The sequence below is a fragment of the Thunnus thynnus genome, chromosome 21 (genome assembly GCF_963924715.1).
Source record: "Thunnus thynnus chromosome 21, fThuThy2.1, whole genome shotgun sequence".
Classification (NCBI taxonomy): Eukaryota; Metazoa; Chordata; class Actinopteri; order Scombriformes; family Scombridae; genus Thunnus; species Thunnus thynnus.
The window spans coordinates 6,070,455-6,089,954 of NC_089537.1; the positions used below are offsets into that span (position 1 = coordinate 6,070,455).

Here is a 19,500-nt window from a genome sequence, read left to right on the forward strand (position 1 = left end):
AGCAAAACGAGCTGTCATCATCGGCTATAACCCCTCCTTGCATTTTCTTGTGGCAGCAACATGTGTGCTGAGTAGAGTTCACTGAACAGTTGGCTGGGACTGAAAGGCTTTTGAATACACGAAAACACTTATCTCCAGTTTTTCTGCTAAAATGAGAAAATCAGTGCAACATTCTGTCTGCAGCACCCACAGGTCTGAATGTCAGTGTGATTTGCTGCCCAGAGTTTGATCCTGAGTCTCTAGTGCTTTTAAAATGAAACTGCAGGTGTAAATGGAAAACAAAATAACTTGCTCACTTTGGCATACTGGCAGTTTATTAGATGATGAGTGAGTATTTTACACATATTTCCACAGGGAAATTATAACAAAATGATAATCAGATAAGTGATTTAACGCTTTGTTACTTTATTATTAGGTTATTAAGTGGTAAAACATCTCTATGTTGTTGTTTTAAAGTGCAGCTCTCTCTTGTCCTGCATAGTTTTCTTCACTGTTGACGCTCTATATCCTACTGGGACAATCCGGGAAGGTAGGCCATTTCCAGACCTGTGTGTGCGTATGTGTGTGTGCAAGAAAATGAGACAGGGATAACGTATCGCTTCCCGATCACTATCTTATATAATCACGTGTTAACAGAGAAAGAGAGTAGCAGAGGAGGAGAGAGAGAGAGAGAGAGAGAGGTATGGGGAAGCACAGAGAGGCCGGTCCGAGTCTGATAGCCGTGGATTGATCTGAAAACCGACCAATCAAGCGCCTTCCTCGGCCTGAGCTGCCGCAGTAGCCGGGCAGGATTGGAGGATGCTTCGGCTGAGAGATGCGCACACACGCACCGGCTCGGCTCGCTCGTCCCGTCGCCCGCACACACACACACACACACACACACACACACACACACACACACACACACGAGGAAAAAAAAAAAAAGAGAGAGTATCGGCTCTCCGCAAGCCGTGCAGTCAAGCTCTGCTCTGGAGAGGATAGCAGCGGTAGGGGGAGGAAACTGAAAGAGAGACGGAGGGAAGGAGAAAATGAGGAACAAACTCAAACTTTTTCGCTTTTAATCAACCGTCATGCATGTTCAGGGGAACGCACGAGAACAGGTAAGAGAGAGAAATAAGTTTGTCTGGCTTTGCGCTGTTATCCTGCACATTAGAGTTTTACATTTGCACCTGTGCGCGTGACTGTGTGTGGCGCCGGCGTGTGCCACAGACAGTCCATACCATGTTGTGTTTGAAATAACTAAAGAAATAGGAGTCTTGGTGTTCCGCACGCGCGTACAAGCAGCGAGGGCATGTGTGCGCGCGCGCTTATAAGCGGTGAGTTTTGACTGTGTGCGCATTTGCAATTGCGCCCCGTGAAATGGGCACTAAAGAAACAGACATGAGTGGAAAAAAGAAGAAGAAGAGTGCGCACTTTCTCCCAGTCATCTTCGCTACAATGAGTGTGTGTTTGGCTCCCGCCGCCTCAGTGTTTTCTCCTGGGGTGTTGTTGCACACAGCGCCTCGGTGGAGTTATTTATGAATGATAGACAGGCTGTTATAACAGAGTGGGAGTTGGAGCATCCGATCCCTCTGATGTGTGTGCCGCACCAGTGTAGCCAGACTGACATTTACGCGCACTGCAGGAAACAGGAGTCCACTCATTGACTGCAGCCCTCTCCATGAGTCGAGGCTTCTCTTTCCGCACCAGATCCAATCTGTCTGTATAGGGAGAGAAGAAGAAAAAAAACAAGAAACAGAACAACACTCGTTTTAAGTGGATGCCTCAGTCATCTGAATTATCTAAATGCTTTGACAGTCATGTGTAGGGAGACGCGTGAGCCAAGTGCCAGATGCTTAGCTGTCCCTGTTAATGTTGCATTGATTGGCTTCTGGTGAGCACAGGGAGAATTGTATGGCTGCCAGTTTTAAGCATTGCATTTTTTTTTTTTTTTATTTCAAGGTACTCACCTCTCTGGTGTGTTTGCAAATGTTTGAAGAAAAAATATGGCAAGTGTGATATGAACCAGTAGAATGTTGTGGGGCAACAGTGTCTTGGAAGAAAAAAACAAAAACAAATAAAAACTGTAGATGATGCTGTTTCTTCTAGACTGTAGCTGAATACTTGACAGAATGGCTACACAGTGGGAGGAATTTAGATGTCTGACTTTCATGCAGGAAACATAAAAATATTATGTACATGTATGATCAGAAAAACTGTGCTTTGGGGGAAGGGAGGGGGTGGCGTCTGCTTCACTGAAACAGTCTTTTTTTTACAGCATACAGTATAAATCTTTATGGACTAGGGCTGCAACAAATCATATTTGTTATTATTACATTTATTCCATTTGTTATTACAATTATGTTCACTGTCTGTTATGCTGTCAGTTATCTTTTCAGTCAATTCAGGCTATAAAATGTGGAAAAAAAACACAAGCAAAAAAATGGCTGGTTTTGGTGGACCAACATTACAAAAACAGCAGATCCTCATGTTTGAGGGGCTGAAATCAGCAGGTGTATTGCATTTTTGCTTTGTAAATGACTGAAACCATTGAAGTTGACGTTAATTTGTTTTCTGTCAACCAACTAATCGATCACTCAAGGCTAGACATGAGGAACTCAGTGATTTAAGATTCGATACCACATGTGATATGCATTACAGGCCTGCATGTTGTGCGCTTAAGTTATTAGCTTTAGAATGCCTGCTGTTGAACATCCATTCATCATGTCAATATTTTCTGTCTCTGGTAATTATACAACCCATTATCACTCACTTTCCTCCTATTTGAAATGTGCCAGTTTGAAAAATATAAGTGGAGCACCACATGACCACTGACCTAAACTGTGAATTTACAAAAAAAAAGTCACAGCTACTAAAGCAGTTACAGAGGCAAGCAGTGTTAAGTTAAAAGCCACAACGTGTTATGTTTTAGCTTTAAAGTGGTCTGGCTATCATCTCTTTAAAATGAGGTAGATGACTGAGTTCCAAAAGAGGCGTAACAGTTGGTGCTTGAATTTGACATGTATTAGTCATGAAATTGTTCAATTTAATCTGGCAAGTGGAACAGTCTGGAATAGCACGGCAGCATATGCAAAATATAGCCCACCAGCTGCACTGACAAACAAAACAACAACTGTGTTTTAAAAAGGGATGGATGAACATGCAACTGGGGCTTCAACTAGTGCTTTTTTTTTTTCTTCATTTCTTTTATGTGTTGATGAATGAACTTGTGATTGGTGAAAGTGAGGCACTGAAATTGCTTGGTCAGTCTGACTGAAAGCAAGAGAAAAAAACCACCAAACCTCAAAGTGAGGAAAAAAAAACAATTCTTTTTAACTTGATAAATGGCTTAAATCTCAAATAACTGGAATTGTGACAGATAATTTTCTAGCTAATCTAAAAATGTAGTGATCATCTCAACTCTACAATGAATTGGATTTGCTCAACACCACAATATGGCTAAACAAATCCATATTGTCACAGCAATAATCAAACCTAATGATCTTTGAACCTATGTGGGAGGTTTTGATTTTCAGTTTCTCCTCCTATCAGTGACTCGTAGGCTTTCCTTATAGAAAAAAAAAAGATGGAGTTTCCCACTATAACCTGTATGATAGTTCTGAAAGGACAAACGTGGCCCTACTACCCTGTATTAGACACTTTGTTGATATACTAGTATGCATGTTTGCCCAGCCTCATGGATGTTTCCTTGTTTGAAAAGGGCACAGAGCTAATTACACCCTTATTAATCTCACTGAAGACAGCGACTCGGAGGAAATGTCCATTTTACTTTACTGGTTTTTGAAAAAGCACGCTTTGTGAATGATGCAGACATGATAATATCTGCACAAAAGGCCAAACTGCACATGTTAATCACTGAAATCCCTGATTTGACACCAGTTACACAAACCCTACCCTGAAGTGTTGTGTCAACTCAAGTGTGAACAATTGTGCAGTTATCAGTCATTCATTACAGTGTGCTTGCAGCAGAGGAGACATCTTAAACCATGCACATTGCTCAGAATGGTGGCAAGATGCAACACCATAAAATAATAATTTCTCAAACTAAGACCAATTTTAGATCACATGCTAAACAATATTGTAAAAACTATGTATATGTCTTTAGCGAGCTAAAGAGTTCTGCTAGCGACAGGCTTGTTATGCTCTTCAGAGAGATTCAGGAAGTCCTTTGTACCTGCTGCAGTGAAGATTTTTAATGAACATTGTCGTTGACTGTCACTGTTGATGATGAAGATGATGATCTGATGTTGATGACTGGGCTGGTGGTTGTACTGAGGATTGTGGTGATGTTAGTGTCCTTGAATATGTTGATGTTGATGTCATATATAACCACTAACATATACCAATACAGTCACATTGATGTTTACAGTATTTATTATGGCGCTGTCCTCTCCCCTTATATTGTACTGCCTTGAGATGTGTATGCCTTTTCCCTGTTGTCTCACCTGTTGTCTGTCCTATATGTATGGTGGCACTCAGTTTCCCTCGTGGGGGATTAATAAAGTATTTCATATCGTATATGGTTACAGCACTTCAGCTTAATGCACCACTGATCATTTCACTGCTACCTACAAAACACTCTGCTAAGGCTCAGTTTTGAACTGTTTTTGATCAATAAAGTTTAACAAGTGGTCCACCACCACGAATAATGTATGCCCATGTATGTTAACAAAAATTTAAAAGGTGTACTCGACATGAATTCTACTTAAGTCTGTGAAAACAGTTGTACTATATAATGTATTCTCTGGCTCTGGAGGAAGGTTTCTAAAGTCTGAAAAAATATCCTAACTTGGGCTTGGAAACTTAAAATTTGTAATCGATTGTCTCTATTAGAACCTAGAGGTGTAGTGTTTGAAAGATGTACCAGGCACGGAGGACCTAATCAAATATGCTACTGAGTGGAAGTATGGAAATTGCAGTGTTTTTGACCCACAGTAGAGATTACAAATCAGGATATCTCTGCCTCTGCTGCACAGATTTTACCATTAAAAATGAAAAAAATCTGTTTCTTTCAAGTCCCCAAACTTTATGGAAGATTGATTGTGCCGAGTCAAAAAGCATGCAAGGTCCATCAAGGATTCATGGTCCATGCAGAAATGGTTCACCCCACATAGCTACAGTGTGATGGCCACCATAATGTTCTCAATCATATCATTAACGGACCAGACAGGAAGAAAAGAGAACAGTGGATTATTGTTCCAACTGCACAGTCAAAGGGCCATTCAAAGGATGAATCATGCTTTTTCTCCAAAACATTCACAGTCTCTACACAGATAGCAAACAAAAAGTGGTCATTCAGTGAGTCTGTCTGCCAAACAAGACTGGCAATGTAGAGGTTTTCTGAAAGTAAGAATGGTAGCTTTGAAAAGGCAAGTGTTGATCAGTGCTGTCAGTGTTGCAATCTTCTAAATCCAGGGCGCGACAAGGTAAAATAATCCCCTGTTTCTAATGCTGCGCTGTGATGTTTTTTTTTTATGTGGATTCAAGAGATAAATGAGGCATGGAATTTTGTCATTAAATTTCTTATCAGTCATTCTGCCCTGATGGGAATGTATACACAGAAACGCACAAAAATGAGTTCTCATATTGAACATTAAACATGCTGTAAAGATTGTATCCCTGACAGCAGCAGTCACTCAATTGGAGGTTGAAGAGGAAAAAGATAGCTAGCATGAGCAGAGCTGACAGGGGGAAATAAATAGCTCCACCCTAGTCAAAGTTAAAAGAAGCAACATTCATATGACACCTTTACTGTTTGACAAATTACAGTAGTTGTTTCTAAAAAAAAATATTTGCACCACATTTGCAACAACAGAAAAAAAAAATCTCACATATGGAATCTGATTGCTACTTCCATCTACCTGTAGATGTTCATCATTTGTATCCTGATAGAAAAGCATTATTTATCTTACAGTATCTCTGAGGGACTAGTATAAATGTATAACAACTGCTGTGCATTGCCATTAAAGACTTAAAGGTGCAGTGTGTAGAATTTAGTGGCGTCTAGCGAAATGGATGTGGCAGAAATGGAATATAATATTCATACGTACGTTTTAATTTGTGTATACTCACCTGAAAATAAGAATTGTTGTGTTTTTATTACCTTAGAATGAGCCCTTTATATCTACATTGTGAGTGGGTCTTCTTCCACGGAGCCCGCCATGTTTCTACAGTAGCCCAGAATGGACAAACCAAACACTGGCTACAGAGAGGGCCTTTTGTGTTTTTCACAAGTTTTGCAGCTACTGTAGGTTCTCCTACATGTATGGGAGGGGAGGGGTATTCAATTGATTGCAATCTGCAACCTTGCTGCTAGTTGCCATAAATCCTACACACTGGTCCTTCAAATATTCAATGATATGGATGTTCATATCTGTTGGAAACTCTGCCATCATTTATAATATTATGTTCCACGTGACCTGGTGTCCAGTTAAACTCATTCTAGTTAAAACTTCCCACACTGATCATGCTTTGACAAATCCTGTCTGCTGCTGCTATTGTCTGTTATCCAATTCTCAATAAAGTGAACTTGTTACAATCATATTCATCCAAATACTGTAGATATTATTGACAGATATTCTGGTTGTCAAACAAAACACACAGCATTGTCTGCCAATGATGACATTTTCTTTGTTGGTCAAATTAAATCTAAATATTGGATGATTCAGTCCTCAGCATTTTCTTTGCCTTGAAATTCTTTCTGTACCATTATTCCAATTAGGAATTTTGCATTGTTGTCATTCAATCCCATCATTAAGACAAACAGCCAATCCCTGTCCAAAAATGTGACAGTGTAATAAATAAATGAATAAATAAATGACTAAAGTGAAATAAATGTCAGACTTTTGGTCATTGGACCGTTGCCAGCACAACTTACAGATTATGTCGTTTCAGAGACTAAAATAGTCTACCGGACAAAGATGGTGGCCAATAGCCAATCAGGAGACAGATGGTAAGAGGCAGAAGCTGTTTTCCATGAAGTGATCAGCTAGCTGGGTGGGTTTAACTACATGGTTTTCATTCTGGGAAAGATCACACTTGGAGGCTTTGAGGAGAACAGAAGTCAATTAGAAAAAAACTCAAAAAAAAAAACAGTTGTCTTGATTTAAACCAAAAACACCAGCTTCAATATATGATTATGTAGAGAAAGTTTCAGCAACTGTTCTTCTAACACACAGTTCTGGATATTCTGTCATCTGACCTTTACTTCTTGTAATTTAGACTTCCATTGCTTATAGTGGCACACAGAGCATTCTGCATCACGTTGACATTATTGCACTTTGGGTTTCTTCAGTATAGGTGAAAGCAACATTAGAGTGATTCATCTCCTGCTCTCACTGTTAGTGATAAATGGGCAGAAAAGCATTTCCTTAAAGAACACTCGACACTATGAAAGGAAGTCTTAAGTCTGATCATGGCAAAGTATATTTAAGGCCATTGCATCAAGGCGTTGTGATTCTGACTTCACAAAAATATAGTGACAGTGTTCCTAAATGGTTAAAAGAAATTGATGAATACATAGACTACCTCATAAAACCCCTGGAAGTCTTGAAATTTACTCAACGCTTACACAAATCACAATTTGCACTCCTCTTAACAGTCAGCCGGGGGCGGTCACAACTCTCCAAACAGCACAAAACACCTTCTCTCATTGCAATATGTGTAACACATGGTCATTAAATGATTTAATTGAAGCATTGCTCTATCCTACACGGCATAGAGAAGCTTTGGGTTGAGTCATATTGAGCATAGTAGGTAAAACTAAAAATGCAACATAATAAACATCATAAAATACAAACCAATAAATGAACACCGCAAATCAGGTTTGGCAGGAAGCTGATTTTCAGTGCATTTAAAGTAGGTAATAAAAGTGCCCATGCTTCAAAGTGTGATGTAAGAGAGAAAAATCTTCCACTGCAGTGGGATGCAGATGAGAATATTCTCTGTCTGCATATTTGTCCAGTGTTTTATGGGAAGAATGTCTTTGCAGCCTGTGAAAACAGAGCCATTTGATTGCCAATATGCTGCATGAATAGTTAATGCACTATTAGGGGGGAGTTGGATTTCCATGTCACATTTGTGAGTGTTTGCTCAGAGACTTTCCCTTTTTTAAATAGCTCTTAAGGATGAACTGTCATTATGTAATCGCTGCGCGTTTCAGTCGGGATCCTGGGGGCTGCCTGCAAGTATTTTATTTTGTTCTCTGCTTAAAAGCATCGGGATGGTGGGTATGCCTTTTGGTCTCATTCGGGAGGTTTCAGCTTCTTCAAGGGAAAGCCTGTTTTATTCACCTGGGCACATTCTTTATCATATTATCCCTCTCTAGATTTACATTCTAAGCTTTAGGCATTTTACTAACACTTTAACACTCAACAAAGAACACAGAATAAACTGGTAGGCATTCTGCATCTTGCTGGAGGAGAATTTAGCAGAATATGAGACTGATGATGGACACTGCTGAGATTAAACATCTGGAGACAGGATAGTTTCTGTAGCAACCCGGTCATTATGACATCAGTTTTACTGGAGAATGTTACAAAAACATCTGAAAAAGCACCCAGTGTGCTACATATTTGTTAGAATAAGTCTAAAAAACAAATTACCCACTTGTGCAAATGAGAAAACATTACATTTCCCTATGTTTTAATGGAACCAAATGGTTTCATTAGAGTAATGTACAGCATTTTCAAGTGAAGCTTTATATAAATTGTTTATCATGTTCACTGTTAAGAGACGTCACATTTACTACCTTTTTAAGATACTGCTCTCAGTGTTTTATAACTCAAAAGCCATGTAGTATCCTGACAGAGAGGAAAGGAGAGTCACGTTAGTTAGCTGTCAGTGTCACAGTGCAAAGAGAAACCCTGATGTATGGCACTGATAAAACATTAGTGTGCTGTGCGCCTGTCAGACCTGCTCACCCTTCACGTGCAATGGCGAGTCGTGGAAATGTGAGAGAGATGTTAATTGGACCATGCCAACGCTTTATGAGAGTGAGAGTGAGAGGGGGAGATGGATAGGGTGTCCCTACTGATTCACAGATCTGAGGTGGATGAGAGGCGAGCCGCGGGGGGCTGTCCACTAGACTTAAGATGACAACTAGAATTTTAATATCGCTTCAATACCTCTACGTAAGGTTGAATTCAACAGTTTTGAGTTTTATAAACAAGCTTAATAGATTCTTAAAGTTGAAATGTTATCTGTGTAGACATGTAGATGGCATGTGTATCGGAAAAGGAAAAAGAATGATGTGAACAAGCAACTCTGCTCTATTTCCCATTTGGAGATACCAAGTTTTCAACAAAACATATCCCTGCTTTGTCCTGCCATTCATACAGTCAGTCCATACTGACTGTACTCCATTGCCACCATTGCTATTAATGTTCCAGCTGAGCTGTGTAGTGTGTAAGTAGGTTTTCTTACAACCGTCTCCATAACTGTGATTGAACCATTCACTTTGTAGCAGCATCTGCCCACTTCCTCGCCCCAAGGACTGGGCTTGTGAGCTCGCGCACTGTTGCCAAACTGTCAAACCATGTGCCAAAGTGTCAGACAGCTCTCCATGTATTGAAATGAATCTCAATGCACCGAAACAAGTCGAGAAGCCATGCCAAGAACCTAATTTCAAGCTTGACATCCAACTGATGCCAAAACTAGTGTTTATTAAAGTTTTTGCCAGTCTAAAAAAGAATGTATTTTGATTTTGAATCATGACCATACAAGCTCATTACATGACAGAAATATTGCACTGTAGTATTTACATCAAGCAAAGTGCAAACAAAGTGCTCATGCTTTCTCGTAAAGAGCAACCAAACATCCCATTTTAGCATGAAGCATGAATATCTTGGGGTTTTGGTCTGTTGGTTGGAAAAAAACAAGACATTTGAAGATGTCACTATGGGCTCTGGAATGGGTATTTTCCCTATTTGCAGACCAATTTTACATTTTTTTTAAAATTTTTAGACCAAACAATTGACGGATTAATCAAAAAAATAGTAGATAGTTGCAGAGGAGGAGGACAGCATTACTCAATTTTCCTCTGGAAACAAACAAACACATAAAACAAAAAAAAAAAACTTCCATTGCAAAGAACACTATAGAGTTAACAGAAATACTAATTTACTATCTGAAAGAAATGGATTTAGTGTTAAGTTTATTCTTTAAGTCCCATCAACAAGTGACAATCTGCATTACACCATTTGATGCTTACACACAGGCAGAGATCTCCTGAATTAATGTCTCAGTGTGAAACTGAGAAGAGGCACAGTGCACGAAAAGCCTCAGGGGAACAGCAATCATTAGAACTAAATGTGTCAGAATCAAGGAAATCCCAATGGTGATGATGAGGAATGAATATGAGAAAAATCATAATCTCAGTTCTGAGTGAGAAAGTCATGATTCTCATTTTGCCCAGAAATGCGCTCTTTTAATAGATGCTTTATTTGTTTTCTTTTCATGGTATAGATAAAAGCAAAATGCATGTGAATGCTTACAGCTGAAATAAATCACAAAGCATTGCTGAAAGACGCAGAAATCTGAAATTAATTTTGTTTGAAAAAGCTGAAAGCCCAAATGCATTGCGCTGCACTGCTGAAAAACCTTAAAGCTGAAAAATGTAAAACTGGCAGAACTGGAAGTTGAACTGCATTACCTACAGATGCTGAGAGTTGATAAAAGACAGAAAAATTGCTGAAAGCTAAACTGTAATACTGTAAAAGCTGGAAATTGACATGAATTGCCTGAAAAGGCTGAAGGCAGAAATTATTTGTATAGATAGCAGACAGATGAACTGAATTGCTAAAAACTTTGGGACAAAAAAAGGAATTAGCTTAAAGAGCTGAGACCTGCAAACAAAAGTTGTGTTTGGTTGGAATAAACCTTCTGTACTGTCATAAGTAGTTAGAAAGAAAGTATTAATTGCATGGAATAAACATTCTGCACAATACACACTACTGCTGCTGCCACTGCAAGCTGCTGCTCCAGCAGCAATTTTTTAAAATCTACTAGCGCCACCTACAGGTGGAGTTATATCAAACGCTTCAGACTTGCCCATCTGTACAACTTTGCTGAATTTGGTTACCATGGAATATTACATTTAAGAGATATGGCAGTTAATAAGTAGTCTGGTAGTGTTTCACTTATGGTCACAAGGTTGGACTGTTGGTGCCATGCTGTGTATATTCTCATGGAGAACTTGTGTACCAAGTTTCATTTCATTAAAGACAACAGAATTGTAGAAATATCATGTTATAATATAACAGAAGCTCCCCCTGTGGGTAGAACTGTATCAAATGTTACACACTTGTGCAGCGTGGCTGTGCGTACAACATTCCTAAATTCTGTTGCAATCGAATTTAGCATCCAAGAGTTATGCCCTGCTCAGTGCATTTAAAATTTTGGTAACCAGTTACACACAAACAGTAAGTCATACACTATTATATATATTTTAATGGTTTCTGCAGGTGCAAGTATACAGAAGTAGTTGGTGATTGAAAAACATACAGAGGAATGATAAATAAAGCTTTGAAGAACAATAGTGTGAATTCAAGCGTCCACGCTAGTGATGTAAAAAAGAAAAAAAGCATCAGCATGAAAACATCAGTCTCTCCAGTCCACACAGCATACTGTAAACACTCCCCTCCAACTACTCCTCCCTATCTCTGTCTGTGCCGTCTACATCACCAGCTTATTCTTTTCTTGGACTATGATGTGGCATATTAGTCTCTTGCTGCCCCCCCACCCCCCCCACCCCCACCCCCACCCACGAGTCTCTGTGGGCACTTGAAAAGCAGTGTGGTGAGCATCTGCGAAACCCCCAAATCTCTCACACTTCATCCTCTCATGAGGGAATCTACCTGGCAGCGAGAAAGCAAGCTTATCTGTGTATGAAATGCTAATGCGAATAGCCTCAGCTCTACTTTGTGGATGAGAGCACAGGGGCCCTCTCCTAGTTGTAAAACCTACCTGCTCTGTGTGTTTTAGCATGTGTGAAATGGTGAAGCCCGTCAAACTCTAGTAGCCTCAACCCGAATTTAGACTTCTCAGACATGAAGAGAACCCAGTACTGTAGCTTATATGAATACATTTCCATTCTGAATCCACTTTGTGTCTTCTTCTCTTGTTCTATTTGCCACAGGATGTTTTAAATCCCAAAAGCACTACAAGCTCATTGAAGTAGTGCTGAAATTCTTAGTCGATGGACAGGAACTTAAGCAGGAACAATTTGATAGTAGAATAATCATTTCTGAAGCCAATATGCCAATCATTTGCTTCTACCAGCTTCTGATAAACATGTTGAATGTATTTTGGCAGAAACTGAAATTTACATGGTTTACAGCCATGTTGGATTGATAGCAGACTTATTTTCTGCCTTAGCTGGTGCATTCCACCATTTCTTGACTCCACTCCACCATAACTGTTGATCAGCGTAATAGTGTGAAACTATTGGCAGGATTCAGACATGAGATACCAACAGATAGCATAGCTCAATAGCATTAATAGTGGTCAAAAACTCTACAGGAAGCCTTTAAGTTTTAAACTGTTGGTTGGGCAAAACAAGAAATTTAAACATGATGGTTTCTTGACTGTAGTTGATGATCTTATGTCATCATTCTACAGATTTGAGCAAGCTGTAAAACTAATACAACTAGTTATTTAAGTTTATCATCTCACACATACTGTATGAAGAGTTTTGCCTCATGTGATGCATAAAAGTTAGTTTGATGCTCCTATTTGTGATTTTGCATGCATGTGCCATATTATTAAATGCAGTATTGATAATGGGAAATTCTTATTACTATTGTGAGGATGATTTGCCATGTTGCCCAAAACAGAAAATTGACAGAAAATTAAGAACCAACAATTTTGATAATTCATGCAGTCATTTAAATAGCACATAAGCCAAAAAATACAGTAGTTCCAGCTTCTACATGGGGGATTTCCTGATTTTCTCTGTTTTATATTGTTGTAGATTTAATATCTTTAGGTTTTGGTCAAACAAAACAAGACATTTGTAGATGTCACCTTTGGCAAACAATGAATAGGTTAATCAGAAAAAAATAATCAACAGATTAACTGACACTGAAAACAATCACACATTTCAGCATTTCAGTCTTCTGGCAAATGCTTTGATGTAGGGCTACTACATCCACTACCCTTGTCTGGATGTTGTGCAGCAGCGCTGCAGTGAGAGTGGTGAGAGATGATGATGATGCCAGTTGAAAAACTGTGTTTTTTCCCTGCAGTGGCCAGCAGATGGGTGCTGTCTGCTCCATCCTGGCACTCACGCTGTATGATGAGAGCTCAAGAAACCTGCCATTAAACACACAACAGATGGGACATTTTCCATCTTCCACCCAGCTCTCATTAAGCAGCCAAACAACATATAGTGAGGTTGACGAGTGCAGGCATGTTTTCTAATTTGACACCAAGAAAAAAAAAAAAAAATGTGAAAGAACTCCTTCAAAGATAATTAAGGTTGTTTAACTTGGCATGTAAACATGAGGAGATGAGACCATCAGAGGCTTCCTGCTCTCATCACGGCAACCTTTGCCTTGCCGAGCAGTGTGAAGAGGATGGTGTGTTTCGGTTTTGAGGTAATCAAAGCTGAGGGTTAGGACAGATGGCGTTTGGAGGGTAGTGTACTGGAAGGACAAGTCGCTGTTGACTTTGGGAGACATAGTGGGAGGGGGTGACTGACACACCATCCTGCCCATTTGACTCAGTGGGAGTCATTACTGCAATGGGCCTAATTACCTTCAGGCCTAATCTGTGTTTAAAAACCTGCTGCTTATTGCTTTTAATTACCCACAAGTGTTGGAAAAAGAAATGAAATATGAGGTTGGACCATTTGTCTGTTATGTTTCTTCGATTTGTATGTATACAAGAGAGAGAAAATAGGTGGATTAATTTTTACAATATGTCATATTTTCAAGCTTCAGATGCTTAATTGTAGGTTTAGTGTTCTGTAGTTCCTAGACTGTTTACAAGGTGGGCTTTAACTGTTCTTATACTCTTAGTGTCTGACAGCCAAGTGTGTTTTTTTGCTTTATTTCATGGCTACACCTTGATTTAAAATGTTTCTTGGACAGTCTGACTGTCTGTAGCCATAAAACTAGATTACTCTCACCCTCATCACTAGGCAAGAAGAAAGAGAGTTTATTCTCAGATCTTCAGATCTCGGTTTGACAAGAAGAAGAGGCGAGGGAAGTGTTATCCATAGAGCAGGGTCATGATTATTAGATGATCTTGGGGTTGTTTTCTGCCGACCATCCCCGGGTTACGTAATGTGATCAAAGTCATATTCTTGCAGGTGTTGGAACATGTGCTTGAGTCAGCTATGAGAGAGAAAAATGTCAATCATTTTCTCCTGAAAAAACTACTCAAATTGATATAGACTTTGTGTGACTTTTCAGTAAAAGCAGTATTATTGTAGTGTGAATGAGCTGGAAATGAGATAGATTTATGAAGATGAGTGTATTTAACTTTGGACTTGGGCAGTATGAAGGTTATAGAAGTAAATGTGTGGCCATGTGGGGTTGCTGGTCTGAATCTCAGGGCGTTCTTCGGATTTAGAAATAACTCCCCAGGGAGGTGCTCAGAGCTGCTCAATGGCCAGCAGTAGACAAGTGTGATATTTCAGAACAGTTTACATCTGTGAACACTATTTTATGTGGCTTTCTGGACAGAATCTTCATAACATCATGAGTCGGTGGTGCTAACAAACACAATGGTATAAAAATATCTCACAAAACCTAAGACGGAGCTGCATGGAAAAAGGGTACACAAGCTCAGATTCTTTATGTAGGAAACGTACAACTAAAACAATTCATTCAGCCATGATTCCCTATGTGTTTTGTAATAAGATGGCATTGTGGAAATACTTGTCTGCTTGGCTAAACCTCTGAATCACTGGCACCTCTCTCCAACCTATTTGTCTCCTCCAATTTCGTGGAACCTCCAGGGTGTGCCGCACATTCAGAGGATTGCCCCACTTGTGAAGCTGATCAGACTAATCTGCTTCCTTTCACAAACAATGAGCTGGGTCAAATCACCCAATAGACTCCAGGCAAAAAGCGCTTATTTTTAGAACAGGTACAGATCAATGAAATGTGTTTTTTTTTGCAGTTCTGACAAAAGTGGCTGTTATTACTGTCACTGAATTGCAATATACAGCAATTGTAACCTAGATAATTCAGTCTACAAGTGCTTATAATCACAATGTAACACAGGTTCTAGAGGTACCAGTTAAACAGTTTAATGAGCCAAATTTGTAACAGTCCATGGAGACAACTTAAAAATAGATATTAAATATCGTTGTTAGATGAAATGCAGTGGTAACAAAGTTAGAGTTGGATGAACTTACACATGTAAATATATAGTATATATGTAAATATGTACACTAAATCAAATTCTTCCACCTTTCTCTCTTACAGTCTGCACAAAATATATTTATAAAGCCACATGCTGTAAAAAATAAAATCATAATGATTGTTTTTGACGAGAGACTAAACTACATATTGCATCTATTATGCCAAATACATTTTTGTAGTTGGCTTCCATTTTAGCTTTTATTATAACAGGTTCATGGAGAGAGCACATTCTTATTCAGCAGGAACAACAAAGGAAAATATAAATTCAGGATCCTTTCACGACAGTGTTCAGTCAGTATACAGTCTAATTTCACATAAATGCATATTGCTGCGTCACTAATTCTCTCCTCTGCTGTTTATGTCGTACTGTACTCACTTGAACCTTCTCGTTTGCTTACCTCAGCTCAGTTAACATCGCCTGAGACTACAGGCAGCCAACCAGCTCCTATAAATGAGTGGAAAATGTTTTATACACTTTCAGGTGAGGTTAAAAGTCAAGAGTCTCTTTGGCTGTGGTGGTCTCTCTCTCTGACTGGCCATCTTTGTTCTGAGGATAGAACAGTGGTTCAGTGATATGTGTTTTGACCCACCCCGGTCTTCTGCTATCTGGTGTTTGACATCGACAGAAAGCTGATGCTGTGAAATTGAATGCAGTGGGTGAGCTCTCAGCAGGAGCCCAAAACATTAGCTATTAGTGGCAGGCGACAGGAGCCTGTTCTCCCTCTCTGCCGGGCTGAATTGAGGCGCATCTCTGTTGCTTTCTCAACATCTCTCTCTCTCTCTCTCTCTCTCTCGTTGTCTCTCATTTTATCTTCCTGCCTATTTAAGTGTTTCACATGCTGCAGTGTCATCAGCGGCTGCGGTTACGTGCGAGAAGTGTTGGCTGTTCTCCGGCTAAGGTCTTATTTAATTTAAATTGTTTACATGACTAGTTGATTCCCTGCAATTGAGATTTCCTGTGTCCATGAATAAAACAGGAGATGGAAACACAGTATTTCTGTCTGCCTATGGTGTCCAAGCCACAGACCAATACTAAAAAAAAAAAACGTAAGAAAAGATTGATTATACCACTGGGGGTGTTGGGAAGAAGGAAGGGAATGATCCAGCGGCTCTGCAGGAGAAGTTTTGAGTTATGGATGCTACTAGTTAATATGCTCATTACTGACTAGTTCATTTTGATTAAGTGATCAATTATTTTGTCTATAAAATGTCAAAAAACACCCATCCCAAGTTCCCAGAGCCCAACATGGCATCCTCCAATTGCTTGCTTTTACTGACCAACAGTCCAAAAAGCAAAAGTATTTAATTCAATGAAAAATTTAATGAAAAACAATAACAAAGGAAACCAACAAAATGCTCAGATTTGAGAGTCTGTAATATAATGATGAATGACTTAAATGATTCATGAAAACTCTTTGTTGTCAGTCGACTCATTGATCAAACAACTTATCATTTCAGCCCTAGTATGAGTCTTCACACACATGGTGAATCAAAAAAGTGAAAAGATGTGTCTTTTCTTCAAACAAGTCCCACAAAAAGACAAAAACCAACAATTCTTTCAAGTGTCTCTCAGTATTTTATAACTTCCTCACTCTTGTCTGTAACACTCAGCCCCAAGCTGGGCACTGTAGTTTTTAACAAACCTTACCCAAACAGGAATAAATAGTGCATTTGTTGGGGACTATTTTCTGTGGTGGATTAATACACATTCAATACTGTAGTGAGTATTTAAGGCAGCAGGACAGTGTATGTTTACCATCTAGTAATCCATCTAGGCTTCGAGTTATGCGCTTGTGGCTGAACCACCAGTGGTTCGTACTAACCAGCATCCTAGAACTACTGGCAGCTACAATTTAAGTGTGACGACAGCGAGAAGCGATAGCCCCTTGATAGACAGACGTGATAGACGGTGATAGACAGATGGTTCATCCAGTCACCTGCCAAGTATTTTTTGAAAGTGCCTGCTCTTTTCCCAAACAGTTTCCAAGGACAACTTCTCAGATGGTTCTGTGAACGAACCATCTGGCGCGTCATGTTAAATGTATATGGGATTGACTCAAAATAAATTATATTGCACACATGCATGATAATGAAGGAACATGTCACCCAGTGCGATGACGTGGCTCAGGGATGTGTTTTAAATAGTTTTCTATACACTTGTTAGTAGGATATATTCATTGAGATTCACTGAGAATAAGAAAACAGAATATTTAAAATTAACATATGATTACATCAAGCATCTTTAGCAGACTGGTCCTAATTTAAACTTCATATTCAAATAAAATCATTACATTTACAAATCAATCAAAACTGACTTGCATGTGCATGTAAATGTTGCCACTTTTGCATGCATCTTGCCAAAATCTCCTTGGCTGCCACTATGCATAACCCATCCTGTTAAGTGCTGCACATACTGTATATAAACATGCCACGGGCAGAAGGCTGCTCAAAACAATATCATCATCATAAAAGGGGGAAATTATTTCCATTGACAGAGCCAGATGCTGTTGATTTCATGGCTCCCTGAAATGTATTTTGCTTAGAATCAGCATGATAATCAGACAATTAGGAGACTGATTGAAGAGAGCCCCAGGAGGCGAAAGTGAAACCACTGGAAAAGATATTCTCATTCTGACACAGAGTCTGACTCACACAGGTACCACGATTGTCTCACTGATGCTTTGACTGTGTAGTCGTCTGTGCAGTTACAGAAAGAGTGCAGGGGAAGCAGGATTTGGGCGTCGCTCTACCTATGCAGATGAGAATCTTGTCCCAGATTACACATGTTTAGTGTGTGGCTGAATATTTATCCTCTGCTGGTTTAATCCAAGTGGATGTGGAACAGACTTTGCCCTCCCTTTCGGTGGCGTGGCTGGCAGTAGGTATTACACATTACAACCACCGCACTTAGTCAACATCACCAACTTCTATAGTTGAGCTGCATAATTTGAATGTAGAGATACTTGAAACATGGGGATTAGTCAGGGGTTCTAAGCACATCTTAATCCATATATATGTAAAATATTTATATTTATAAAAAATAATGCGGTGATTATCCTTCAAAGTATGTGACAGTCGTAAGTTGCATTAATGTCTCGTTTTAGCTTTTCTCTCTTATGTTGTCACATGCATTGTATGAGATAGAGAGCAGCAGCCTTTGAAGTCTGTCAGCTCCTATATCCTATTAAATATCAAATACATGTGTTTGTCCTCGTTATAATCCCCACGAAGCTGCTATTCTACTGTAGCATTTTGAATGTTGGACCAACTCTCCTGCTGTAAGTCAAATAGTATTTGAGACTGTGGTTGTTCTTTTGTTACTAATTATCATTTATGGAAAAAGGTGAAACTTTTTACTTTTTTTGTGGTTTTGACTTACACTTTTCACATGAATCACTCTAGCTTCACTTGTAAACACAGGTAGTTGGTTTTCAACTACTGAAATTACTGATTATGTCTGTGAAGTGCATTAATGACATATTTTACCAAAAGTTGTTCAGTTTCACTAGAAGCCATTTCAGCAAAAGCAGTTTGCTTTTTCATGCAAGAAATTAACCATTTAGTTTTCAATTGTGGTCAATTTATTGTATTCAGAGATGTGAGTCAGTGCCCTTGGTCATACAGTTGAGAATAGCCAATAGTCTCTTCATGTCTGTCTGAAAGGGATGGATAGCGTGGCACATGTGTATTTCTTTTAAACTTCCGGTATAATATCTACAGTGAAAATCAGACATGTGTGAATCCAATGCACCCACTGAAACTGCACACACTGACATGCAAGACATGAATATACAGCATTTACCATTACGTCAGTTAGGCAGAATGACACTTTACAACCCTCAGCTATATTCCACTCTACTGACAAGCCGTGGCATTTTCTAGTGCTGTTACAAACTAGGGAACTAATTTAACAACAACAGATAAACTGCAAGCATGTGCAATTTTTTTTTATAGTGGCTGTCAGCATTATACTGACATGGGTGAAAATGATAGGGTCATTTACCATTTAGGCTCATTTATTCATTAGAACTGTCTCACTGACTGTTTAATAAATAAAGGTAAATTGAAGGTTGTCTACAGGCTTTACAACACTCAACTACTGTGCTGTTGAGTGTACTGTATGAGACTA

General features: G+C 39.2%; 1 protein-coding gene across 1 annotated transcript in view; it reads left to right on the forward strand.

Annotated features, from left to right (window-relative positions):
- The first annotated feature begins 513 nt into the window (after positions 1 to 513).
- LOC137173401 (cadherin-18) overlaps positions 514 to 19,500 on the forward strand; it is an 89,157-nt gene continuing 70,170 nt past the window's right edge. The window contains exon 1 of the mRNA XM_067578214.1: positions 514 to 1,100. The gene's annotated coding sequence lies outside the window, so the exon portion shown is untranslated. The remainder of the gene's footprint in view (positions 1,101 to 19,500) is intronic.